At 38.5% G+C, this 13,857-nt stretch overlaps 1 long non-coding RNA gene across 1 annotated transcript; it reads right to left on the minus strand.

Annotated features, from left to right (window-relative positions):
- Positions 1-4,933: 4,933 nt before the first annotated feature.
- Positions 4,934-12,881, minus strand: LOC108668811. The gene is made up of 2 exons (XR_001930623.2): positions 12,849-12,881; positions 4,934-5,147 (listed from the first exon to the last, which is right to left on the minus strand). It is a non-coding gene; the product is annotated as an uncharacterized LOC108668811 (long non-coding RNA).
- Positions 12,882-13,857: the final 976 nt, after the last annotated feature.

Below are 13,857 nucleotides of genomic sequence, written 5' to 3' on the forward strand. Positions count from 1 at the left end.
TAAATATTAGGGAATTTTGTAATCAAAGTTCTTGACTAGTGGGTATTTCTTTGAGCAATTATTTCTTACGTTAACCGTGTTGGGATAGCTCACTGTATAGCGCGAAATATATTTGCAGGCATTTGCAGTGCCTATAGCTCATTCATTACTACTCTCGAACAGTAGGCATATATATTGGATAATTAATTCAAATAAATATCAAAGTGATTGTTCAGGAAACATTTGCGAGTCATATTTGGTCGATGGATTTGTTCTCGAATTTATTTGCACGATTTCAAGGTAGAAATTCAAAATGAATAAATCCAAAATTAGGTTTTTCATAAATTATTTACGTACTACATCATATTTGGGGGGAATTCTTCTGTACTATGGATTTCAAAAGTCATCTTGATGGACTTGTTTCTGTTCCAAAAGAACAGAGCGTTCAGTTAGTCGAGAATTTGTTTGATGAATATAAATAATCGGGAACATATATACGGTTTTCTGGCTTTTTGAAAATTTGGCAGTTTTCGCATGAAAGTGAAGTAAGATTGGGTTTATAGCTCTCTCATCTGCTGAATCGATTATTTCTATCATTTCACATCCCTATTAGTATCTTAAAAAACTGGGTAGCTAAGAGATGCTTTACGTTGCAGTCTGTAAACCCACCGTTCAAAGATAATGAATATCAAATCTACTAGCTCCCGATCACCAAGAGTTGTGAGTATTTGGAGTTTATATCAATAAGTACTGAACAGTTCCTTATACAATCCTCTCATAATTTTTTTCGAGGAGTAACTAAGTAAATTATCACGCGGCACGAAGGTACATACAATGCATGAGGTTGGACTAGGCCGATTTGTTCGTACCAAGTGCATAGTGAAAGAAATTAAAATGAGGCAATTGTATTGAACTGATGCATTGCAGTTATGGGGAAATTGACATCATATATTTGTACAAACATGAAGAAAATCCAGTATAGTAGTTATAATTTTCGAAACTGTTAATGGATATTTGACGAATACTTCTCCTAAGTAGATATTGAATAGCAAGATTCATGCCGGATTTCACAACATCAAGGTCTACGTCTTCAGGAATACTTAAAATCATTAAACCTCTTCAGACTAAAATTTATCATTGTTTAGAATTACACTTAAAATCGTGTCGATGAAGGGGAATGATAGTGATGGTTATGCACGAAAATAGATAGGGTAACATTGTAGAGGAGGGAAATGCAACTGTTATAGATATCTTTTACATTGATATTGTTCTAATAAAATGGCTTTAGATTTCCGTGCGATGTTGCCGGATCCGCTCTGTAATGCGGATTAGTAGTAGCTCTATATAGAATCACTCGATCTGCGCCACCATATGGGACAGGTGTGTACTGTGCACGGGATAATTTAATATACAATTGTGTGCTTCATTTTGACCTGGAATAGATTAGTGGGATCTGTATAGCTATAGGTGTGAAAATGTCTTCTTGGTTCATATGATAAAGTTTTAGGCATGACCCATCGTGTATGTTTAGTATCTGTAATAGTTTTATCTCATACAGAGAGACCTCCAAATCTTCATCTGAAGTCGTGATCCAAGTCTTCAACTTACAACCACTCTGTTTATCTTGTCACCATTGTTGAATGAAAGTTGTGCATTGATTGTCCTTATTCTTCTGTTGGTTACTGTGTAGAACTGCGAGAGGTGTGACGAACCGTGGTTGGGTTATTGCGGATAGGATAAAATCTCGCGTTACGCCCAGTTGATACTGGCCCCCGTAACAACATGGGGCAGCGAGCCCACTGCGGGTCACGATTCCATAGCAGGTTTCTCGCTTAGTATGGCAGATATTGGTCCGTGTTCTCTACCGCAAAGTGCCCATGGTAAAGTCTTGTGTTATACATCATTAGATTTGTCTCAATGACCTTTTCAAAACTATGACTAGCTTTTTGAATTACAAATTAAACTTCATATTGCATGATTTTTTTATTTGCCGCCTCAAGTCAGCAGGTTTAGTTTCTAGTTAGGCGTATTTATGACCCCTTATCGAGTTATTGATTCTTGCCATGCCAAAAGTTGATTTCAGTCAGCACCAATGAGCGAAAATTTGATGAGTTTTGATGGTGTTGGCTGAAATCACGATTAGGTACGAATTCCTTGCACATAATACCTGGATTATGGACTAAACTGGAACGAAGTTTTTTCTGACCAAGTAAATAGATTTTTTCTAGTCAAGGATACATTTTTTCATGTAACGGATGATTTTTTATGGCAAGGATATATTTTTCAAGTCAAGGATGCATATTTTTATGCCAAGGAAATATTTTTTTCACGTCAGTGATAGATTTTTTAAGCCAAGATAATATTTTATTCAAGATAAGGATATGATTTTTTTGAGTTGGTATTAAATGAATAAATGTAATATTTTTATTACATTTTTCTTATTTGAACTGTAAAGTGTTTTTTTATTATTTTATACCAAAAATGTACAATTGTGGTAAAGGGACCAGGGGTGGGCCCCTTTCCCCAAGCCCATGCGCACATTGCCCCAGGGGTGGGGCAATGGGCCAATTTTGGCACTTTTTACAAAATAGTGTTTTATTAAAAATTGAAATACTCTAAAGGCGTCTAATTCACATCATATATTCCTCATTAGCTGTACGTTTAAACGAAACAAAGAACTACCTCGTATCAATTAAAACTTTATCAAAAATTTAATATAAAAAAGTTGGAGCCCGCTGTTCCATGTTACCCTATACATTTGTGTTAATTAGGTATTGGCAACACGAGTCGTTGATAAATATTCATCAACAACTCCTTCAAATTTCAACAATTTGTCTCTCATATCTTTAACATTCATATTCATCTCTAGTATTTAGTCTGACTCAAAGATGAAAGCTTTAAAAAAAGTCATCAAACCATTCCAGTGTAACCAGACTGCGTTTCTAATGAAGTTAGCCCTAGGAAAATATTTATTTCTCACAAAGAACGAAACATTAAACCGAGACTGAAAATTTACTCGTCAATTTTGACATGACACTAGTAATGTGGTGCTTCTGTTAATTGCTAGCAGTTTTAGTAGTAGTAGTAGCAGCAGCAGTAGTACTGTTTATTAGTAATATGCCCTGTTCTGTTATCGAATCGCTCTCTGTTCAATGAATAGAATGTGAGCAAGCAATCCTGTTGGACGTGTTAGCCTATGAAAGATTTCCGAGCATCCTTATTTAATAGGAAATAAACTAAAATTTTAGTTCGCCAGGCATTATCTGGTCTTGGGGTAAAGCAAACAAGGAACAAGAAAAACGATGAAATTTCTATGAGCTTTCCGTATGATATGTCCATTGTATTATATTCTTTCCCAGCTCATCCTTATTTTCTTGCAGCGCGACATTAGCGAAAAATATTCAGGGTTCCATAGCTACACGATGAGAAGGGGGCCTTCCGACCCCAAATTAACGCTTTGCTTCCATAAATCAATCCGCATATATATCATCTACGCGTTATCTGATGGATCATGTCAGCAATTACTGAAAATATAGTAATTAATTTCGGAGGAAACGTTATTTTTGCTGGGTAACTTAACCAGTTATTTCGATGGGCGATGCGCCGTTGGCAAGCCCATCTATAATATGGCAGACGATCTTTTAGTTCATTCCTAATGAGCAATCCACTAATTGAGCTTAATTTACTATTTAATTTAGTATTTACTTGACCAATAAAAACCGTTTTCTAGGAGCAAATGTTTATGAGTGTTTGATGTATTTCTAACGAACTCTTCTAATATTCTTATAACAATTTTCGTACGTCACCACCTGCATCATTCTCATTCATCGGCATGTTTTTAAGTCAGATTCCGAACGGTGATAAATTTGAGCCTGAAGAAGTTTAATGAAGAAAAAGTATTCTTGTGTATATACCTGATAATCAATGTCGACTTGGGAGAAGCATTCGGTAAATATCCGTTGAAAGTGTTCTAAATCTATAACTACTATATATACGGGATTTTTTCCAAGCGTGTAGCTATAAGTAGTTGATGTCAATTTCCCCATATCTGGAGTGCAACAGATCAATTCGGCTACGACTTGATAAGATTCGAACTACTGTTTACATTTCACCCATACATTTTGCTGACATCGTTGTGAGTATTGCTTCATTTCAATGTCTCTCACAGTTCACTTCGGTCGAATGAATCGGTTCAGTCCAACCTTTTTTATTGCAAGTGCATTGGTGCAAGGTGAAAACTTATTTACTTACTCATCGAAAAAAGTGATGGAAAAAATTTATTAAGAAGTGCTCAGTATTGTTGGTTATAAGATTTGATCACTCGTATTATCTAGGATCATCGTCAAATTGCAGTCTCTTGTATTTTTGAACGCTGACGAATAGATTGCAATTGTTTGCATCTCCCAGCAGCGTATCTCTGAAAAACGGCTTAGATAAGAAATTCTAATTGTGTAAAATATCATTTCAGCAGGAAAAGGAGTTGAAGAATGAATAATTTTTAAAATTCATGCAAAATATGCCAAAAGTTCCATAAAGCCTGAAAACCGTATGTATGTTTCCGATTATTTATTTGCATCAAATTAAATTATCGACTAACTAACTAAACTCTCCGTTCTTTTGAAACAGAAATAAGTCCCATTAGACGACCTAACAATTTTGAAATACATAATACTGAAGAATTCCCTTCAGTATGCTGTAATATTCTGATAATTTTAAGAAAAATTTATTTTTCATTCATTTGTAGTGAAGCTATGCCTGGAAATCGTGTAAATGAATTCGAAATCTAGTCCATCGTTCACATATGGCCTGCCCCTAACAAAATCTAGAGCCGAGGGCGGCTCTGGATTAGGGAACGCTTAGGACTCGGGGAGCTTAGTCCACCAGCGTCTCTATGTCCGCTTTTTGGTCTTGTGAGGTTTTCACACAATCGACAGGTAGTTAATTAAAGAAATAATGAAGGAAGCTTTCATTTTAATTCATCAAACAGAATCTTGAGTTTCAGTTCGAATGGTTTAGCTTCATAGTAATGGCGAAAATATTTAGTCGAAGAGCGCCGAATCCAAAAGTTCAGAATACGGTATAAGAGAAGTTGAAGGTTGATGGTTGACAGAACACGTGACGTAGATATAACGTAAGGCCGGCCAGTTTCAGGATCGGGTTAATGTATACTGTAGAGGCAATTATAACTGAAGAAATGTTAATCTTTTGAATCTAGATTGGAATCGAGATTTGAACACAGATTTTGTTACTGGCTGCACGTATAATTTGATGCAATCAATAACTGCTGCTGATGAGGACTCTCTAAGATCCGCGGCAGAACCCCTGAGATAATTCGGTTTATAATATATAAAAAAACAAACTCTAGCCTAATGCAAATTAACGGTGAGGAATTAGGAATTTCTCACACACTCCCGGGCGACAAATAACTAAGATGCATGAGCGCCCCGTAGACGAGCGCGGCAAAGCTCGGCCGCCGCTCTTCTAGGTATATCAGGGCAGGAATCTGACGATGCTGTGTGTGGAATAGATGAATTAGGTTCAGGAGCTCGGTATGAAGGTACCAAAGTGAGACTTATTTCTAACGGATACAACAAAGAAATGGCGTACTCCCCATCTACTACCACCGCCATGCAATCCACTACCACCGCCATGCAATCCACTACCACCGCCATGCAATCCACTACCACCGCCATGCAATCCACTACCACCGCCATGCAATCCACCACCGCCGCCAAGCAATCCACCACCGCGGCGGAGCGGTCGGGCCTTATAACCTCCACGGAGCGAGTTTTGCCGTCGTGACCTGAAAATAATTTGGTTACTCTGGCCAAGGACCACATGGGCCTTGGTTTGACAGGAGAGGATACAAGTACAATATCGCCGATTTTAATTCTATTTTCCCATGAAGGTTCATAACTGTTTCCAGTAGCTTCGCGCACTGAAAGTAAGTATTCGTCGTACCAAATTTCCTTAAATTTCTGCATAATCTCTTTTCGTTTTTCCAGTGAAAGTGTAATTGATTTCAAAGTTGGCTTTACTATCTCGCTACCAGAATGTTGCCCAAACATTAAATTTGTTGAATTGCTCGATTTCAGAAATGAGTTGGGAGAAATTACCGTATGAGAAGGATCAGCATTGTCATGAAAGTTAGTGGTCTAGAATTTACAGCATCTTGAATATCTGAAATGAGTGTCAGAAATTGAAAATACTCTATTTTACTCTTACCAATGGATTTGTGCAAACAGTTTTTAACTACCTTGATGAGCCGCTCCCAGGCCGCACCGTACCATGCGCTGTAGAGAGGAATACGGACATGTTTAACATTGTTCCGGGCAAGAAACTCGGACACGTAGTCGTCTGAAAAAGAAGAATTTAGAAATTTTGCTGCTTGGCTGAAGGTTGGAGCGTTGTCGCTGTAAACCGTTCTGGGGAAGCCAAACCTGTTTGTGAACCTGATAAAAGAAGCTAGAAATGAGTTAGTAGACATGTCGGGAACCAATTCAAGATGGATGGCACGAATATTATAACAAGGTACATCTTGATGTAGGATTCTCCAAACTTGACAAAGAAATGTCCGATGAAATCTACTCCGACGTTATCGAAAGGCCGTAAAAGGTTAACCTTATCGCTGGGAAAATCCGAAGGTTTAGGGTATTTATATGCGTGCGAGTTGTATTTTTGACAAAGCACACACTTTTTGATGATGGTTTTAATTAGAGGACGCCCTTTAGGCAACCAGAATCCCTGGTTTCTTAGAGCATTTAAAGTTGAGTTTACACCCAAATGTTTGCAATTTTGATGGTTCTTAATAATGAATAATCTGAAAAATGACCATTCCTTGAAATTAAAATTGGATGCATAACATCGTACGGCAAACTCTCGCATCTGCTGAGTCTACCTTTTGAGCGAATGATTCCAAAATCATCCGTGAACAAATTGAGATCTTTAACCAAGTAGGGAACAAATTTAGGATTGTTAATGCTGCGAAGAAATTTCAATTCTTCCGGAAAGTGGACCTTCTGTTCCCTGGCAATCCAATAGCATCTGGTCTTGTCAAGGCAGTCTAGTCTCCACAACTTCTGACGTTTGCACAATCCAGCTACGTAAAAAAGTCTTTCTGTCACACCCAAAAGTCGATCAATTGATGAAATGTCGCTCACCGCCAGGACCCATACTTTCAAAAAAAGTTGAGAGATCGTAAGTTCATCAGCCAATCATTGACGGCCTTTCAAGCCACTCTTTTAAAAACAGTTAAGAGATCGTAAGTTCATCAGCCAATCATTGACGGCCTTTCAAGCAAAATCCACCAATCATAGACAAAAAAATAGAGCGTAAATACTTACGTTCACTTAGCTAGTTTTGAAAGTATGGCCTCAGGACATCATCGTCTCTCTCTTCTGAAACCTTAACTGTGCACGTGACGAGCGTCTTGTTATCCTTAAACAAGCACTGCAGCCCGCTCGACGGCCAGTCAATCGGGGAACGCCTGATGAACTCTGGTCCTTAATTGTTTCCAGAATTAAAATTTGTTATCGAAATCTCTAACTGTGAGTCATCAGGTCAGCAAATCTGCAGGATTAGAATCAGAGTTGACAAATTTGAAAACACATTCCATATTATGTTCGGTGTTCAAGGTTTGCTGGAATTGGAGAATATCTTTAACCCTATTATTGGCAAAAAAATTTTTGGTCTTCACTGCTTTGTTTAAAATCCCAAAAAGAGCAATTTAAGAATTCGTAGCAAAATATACGCGAGAAATGCGCGTTCTGTCCAAGGCAACAATTATGTTCAGTAAGCATTTGAAGGCAAGAAATATTGTAAGTAATTCCAAAGTGGGGAGAGTTTTGTTCTTGAGAGGTGCCACTTTCGTTTTACTAAACAAGAAGTTGGAAGATTTATTATCATCCCTTCCATGGACAGTATAGAATAGAATAGAATAGAAGTGTCGGCACTGAAGAAATAGGCCCATAATAAATGAAACCCATAATTAGTCTTGGACGCATCTGTAAAAATAACCAGAGTTACGTCGTCGGCTGAGTCAAGAGCTTGGCAATCAAAGCAGTATTTTGAGACTTTGTTTAAATCCTGTATCAGCCGAGCCCAGGTCTTGTTTAGTTCCTCTGGTAATTCATCGTCCCATCCAAGCTTTGCCATCCAAATTTCCCTCATTAAATTCTTTCCCCTCACAGTGATGGGGTTCACTAGACCAAGCGGATCAAAACACTTCGCAAGACGCGACAGAACCTGACGTTTGGTGCAAACATCGCCAGGAATCTCTTCGTTTTCTCCATCGACAAACAAAACATCAGAATCCAGCGAATAGCGGTAGCCCAGAACCCTTTCTGTAGGTTCACCGTGATCGACGCCAACAACGTCCTCTGCGAAGGCAACATTAAACTCCTGATAATTCGACGACCACGAACGTAAATCAAAGCCTCCCTCAGTACTCGAGAATAAGCAGTGCGATGCAAGTCATTCAAAATGCAAGGATCATTGCCGGTCATGATCAAAATGCTGGTCATGAATAAATTGTCCACGTAAAGTTCATTGAGGAGAAAATGGTTGCAAAGGTCTGAAGGATAGTTGGGGGCATGATGATTTATAACATAATTCAGAACGTACCCGAAAACAATCGTGGTGTACCGATAAACAACCAAGCGACCTTCCTTCTCACACAAAATGCAGAACCTGTTACGATCTTCTTCGGTGACTAACTTTATCTGCAGGAAGGCTTTACGGATATCTGACAGTACTAAATATTTGTCATACCTCAAACCAATTAGAAGATTCAACATATTGGCCATCAAGTTCACTCCAGGGAAGGCGGCTTCGTTCAACGATGGCTCTTTACCCCCCTTCACACTGCAATGCAACACTGGCCTCACTTTCGTGGTGCAGCTTGGATCGTCTTTGACGACCTCACGATGAGGGATATAGATTCGGTGTTCTCCTTTATGAGACTGCAAAGACACCTCCTCCAAAATGCCGTCCTGCAATTGCTGCTCAAGAACATCCTCGTAACTTTCAAGAAGATTTTTAGCTTTCAATCTCGACAACACACGACTAAGGACCGCCCGAGCAACACAAAAATTGTTTGGAACTTGATCGATCTTTTCATTCCAGGGTAGTTTAACATGATATCGTCCATCTTTCAATTCAATGCCGTCAGTAAATGCATCTACTTTAGCCTGGACTGAGTCAATAACAGTACAGTCTTCTTCCAATCCAATCAATTCTAAGCTGAACAATTTGTCGATATTGCCTTCAACCTGACTTTCAGGAATCACGTCATTGATAGGATCTTGATACCGGGGAACAGGCGACAGAACAAAATTAACACAGGAATGGAAATCATTATTCACTCTGTTTAGGTCCTCGTGCATGCGTTCGGCTTGGTTCCTATCCAAAAAGTGCTCCACATTGCCAAAAGGAATTACAGAGTCTCCGTACATGAAAGCCGACCCTTTCAAGCAAGGCACGACACCAAATGAGTGGAAACACTGAATAACGTCTACACCCAAGATACCATCGAGCACAACGACATTAGAATTCGTCATCAAAGAAGTGTCAGCAAGCTTGAATGAATTCTGCACATTCTTTACAGCAAGACCGAGAGAATGAATCTCAAAAGACATCTCAAAGTTTTCATCAACAAGTATGGGCACTAGCAATGGCTTAGTTTTATCTAGCAAATCTAGCGTCAGAGCAACTTCAGAAAATTCACGTGTCCCCTTTTCTAGAAAAGTGTTCACAGTATACTTTGTGACTTTCCGGTCCTTCGGGAAATGCATCCTGTCAAGAACATTGCTAGATACGTAGGACCGTTGAGAACCCGTGTCTATATAGGAGGAATCGAGCATTAATAACCGCATTACCTTTGCTCACCGGCAGAGTTATGGTCGGCAAAAGATGAAAGGACTGCTTGTCTGCGGAAGAATTAAAGCATAGATTAGCTTGTAAAGGGTTTTCTTTAACACGAGTACAAATGGCAGAAATGTGAGTTTTCCGTTTGCAAAATTTGCACTCGTAATTGAGTTCAACATTACATGATTGTTTTTCGTGTTTAGTGCTTGAACATCTTTGACATAGTTTCAGCTCGGCACATCTATCCAGTCTGCTTTGATAGCTGGGGTAAACATTGCAGTGAAGCATATTATGACTTTGGCTGAAACAAAATTTGCAAGTCTTTCTCTCTGGCACGACAGTAGAGGGATTTGCAAAAACTTGCTTTTCGACAGGTTTCACAGGCAAAGGTTTGTCCGCATCCTTGCGACCATAGTCAGCCATGCTATCAAATGTCTTAGACATTAGATTCAGAGTGGCTATGACTTCAACACAATTATCAAATATGTTATTCAAAGAGGGATAGTTGTTGTTCAGCTTCCTGGCCAGCTCCTGTTTGAAAGGCATGGGTAATTTGGCGAAAATAACATTGCTAATCACAGTTGACGCAGCGCTCTCGCCCATAATATCACATCCATAGCTCTTAAGGTCTGACAAAATGCCACGAACATCCCCAATGAACACCTTAGTCTCGACATACGAATGATCATGATCAAACTTACATTTGAGAGAAACCAACTTGTTGCTCAACTCACTCCCGATCGCACGACGATGCATGAATTCACCGTTCAGAAGCTCCAAAGCCACATCGTAGTTAGCGTCATTCACATTCAAATGTCCAATAAGCTTAGACGCGTAACCCGTGAGATACCCCTTCAAATAGGTCAACTTAGCTGAACCGCTCAAATTCTTCCGGTGACCAATAGCGTTGTTAAATTGTGTAATGAAAGCATGGTACTTAAGGTAATCTACTTTTTCACATGAGAAAGAATCTAATTTCAACTGGGGCAACTTAATTTCACGACTAACTGGACTGACATTCTAGACACTAACTTTACGTTCGGCAGAAAGCTCTTTTAATTTCATCTCCACTTTCGCACTATAAGCCACCTGCTCGTCAATTTCAGCATCCGAAGACTCATCGGATGTCTTACCCTCCACAATCTTATCAGTTATTCGTTCATTCCAATGGCGCACAACATCCAAATCACGCTGCACCATGGAGCAATGAAGCTGGCACTCGGCAAAGTCACCGCGCTGAAAAGCATCCTCAGCATTCTTAAGGCCAATGGTTACTTTGCGTTTGAATACGCCACGCTTCTTAGACAAAGATACGTCCATGATTAAGCAAAATGGGGAATCAGACAATACAATAAATCAGGCAGCCGCAGAATACAAACCTGGAAACAAGATGGATGAAGCAATAAATTATTTTCAATCACCAGAGGATTCGGCACTCGAGAAAAATTAACTTTAATGAACTTAAACATCAGTATTAACTTGTGTGAGGTATTCACACAATCGAAAGGATGTCAAAGTAAAGAAATAATCAAGAAAGTTTTTTTTAATTTTAATTCATTCAACAAAGTTCTGAGTTTGATTTGACTAGAATTTCCTTCCTTGCAATATAGACAAAGTTTGATGGTAAAGAGCCGAATCCCAAAATTCAGAATGCGGTTCAAGAGAAGTTGAAGGTTGATGGTTGACAGAACGTGACGAATGCGTGACGTAGAAATAACGTAAGGCCGTCCAGTCTCAGGGTCAGATTAATGTACATATACTGTAGAAGAAATAAATTAAAACTATATAAACAAAATTACGAAATAGCAAATTATAGCCAAAATAAATGATAAAAATGTCAATTAATTTGTAAAGAAAAACCACAACAAACCTGAGGTTTAAATGCCCAGTGTGGTGATCACTTTTTGAAGGAAGAATACTTGTAGGAAAATAGCGGAAATCAGTTTAAGGGGTGGGAAGTTGGACGAGAAAAATAGCTAGCACAGTTTTGATGCTTTAGAAATTTGAGATAAAGACTTAAGACTAAGGAGAAAGCATGGTACTTGAGGTAATCTACCTTTTCACCGGAGAAAGAATCTAATTTTAACTGAGGCAACTTAATTTCACGACTAACTGGACTGACATTCTCTGCATTAACTTTACGTTCGACAGAAAGCTCTTTCAACTTCATCTCGACTTTAGCACTATAAGCCACTTGCTCGTCAATTTCAGCATTCAAGGACTCATCGGATGTCTTACCCTCTACAATCTGATCAGTTATTCGTTCATCCCACTGGCGCACAACATCCAAATCACGCTGCACCATGGAACAATGAAGCTGGCACTCAGCAAAGTCACCGCGCTGAAAAGCATCCTCAGCATTCTTGAGGCCAATGGTTACTTTGCGTTTGAATACGCCACGCTTCTTAGACAAAGATACATCCATGATTAAGCGAAATGGGGAATCAGACAATACAATTAATCAGGCAGCCGCAGACTCCAAACCTGGAAACAAGATGGATTAAGCAAGAAATTAGTTTTAATCACCAGAGGATTCGGCACTTGAGGAAAATGAACTTTAATGAATGAGAAATATTAAACCTCAGTATTAACTTGTGTGAGGTATTCACACAATCGACAGGGAGTTAATTAAAGAAATAATCTTGGAAGCTTGTATTTTAATTTATCAAACAAAATCTTGAGTTTAGTTCGAATGATTGGTCTTCATAATAATGGCGAAAATATTCAGTCAATGAGCACCGAATCCAAAAGTGCAATCTTCAGTACATGGGAACGTAAAGGTGAAGATGGCTGCATGGTTGGTCACTCGATGAAAGAAAGTGGTGACGAATGCGTGACGTACAAAAAAATTAAGGCCAGCCAGTCTCGGGATCGGATTAAGGTATACTGTAAAGAAATGAATTCAAATTATAAATCTTGCGAAAATTACGAGGTAGCAAATTATAGCCAAAATAAATCATAAAAAAATGTGAATTAATTTGTACAGAAAAAAAAACACAACAAACCTGAGGTTTAAATGCCCAGTGTGGTGATCACTTTTTGAATGAAGAATAATTGCAGGAAAATAGCGGAAATCAGTTTAAGGGGTGGGAAGTTGGACGGGAAAAAATAGCAAGAACAGTTGAAGGTTTTGATGCTTGAGAAATTTGAGATAAAGACTTAAGACTAAGATTTAAACAGAGATCTTTGCAAGTGACGTCAAGAAACGCCCTTCTTGAGCAAAAAACTACTGAAAATTTGAATAGCTTGATTTGATTTATAATAAATCCTGAATAAATTTACAAAATTAAGTTTGATTTAGAATTAATTTGAATTGTAGCACTTAAACTAAGTCCAACTTCCCAAAAACGAAATTCACACGACATTCATACAAACCAAGGGATAGAGAAACAGAGATCATAGCAAGATGGTAGAAATACTTGAACTTCGGTTGAAGTTACTTGTTCACCGGTTCAAAAACGGCGGTTAAGGTTTTGAATTATGAATAATCAATTTGAACAGACTTTGAACACTGTTTGATGGCGGTATAACTTTGGACTGGCACTGTCGGCAAATATCATTTGATGCAATTGATAACTAATGATGATGAAGACTCCTTAGACCCGCGGCCAAACCCCTGATCTCGACTAAATACTTTTTCTTCAGATGAAGTTAGAGAAACGGAATTCTAAGCAATTCCAAGCCAAAAATAGATCCCGTAACTAAACCCTAGCATATACACAAATTGACGGTGGGAAATGAGGAATTTCTCACATATATTCATTGAAAATGTTTCGTAGTCCAGCTCCATTGTAAGTCCGAAAACTCTAAAACACAGATAAATCAGTAAATGAAGAGTCAAGATTACAAAAAAGCCTTAAAGGTCAAACCTATCTAATTACAACTTCAAGTGGGCAAGAGCTAGAAGCTGAATTTAAACTAGGCTTCTGCTTAAAAATTTACGATGATTCTAAAATGCGCAAATCGAAAATATCGGAAGTGGAAGCTTAAGCCTTGAAGCCACTATCAGAAATT

This window comes from Hyalella azteca, unplaced genomic scaffold (assembly GCF_000764305.2).
Source record: "Hyalella azteca isolate HAZT.00-mixed unplaced genomic scaffold, Hazt_2.0.2 contig15480, whole genome shotgun sequence".
Taxonomy (NCBI): domain Eukaryota; kingdom Metazoa; phylum Arthropoda; class Malacostraca; order Amphipoda; family Hyalellidae; genus Hyalella; species Hyalella azteca.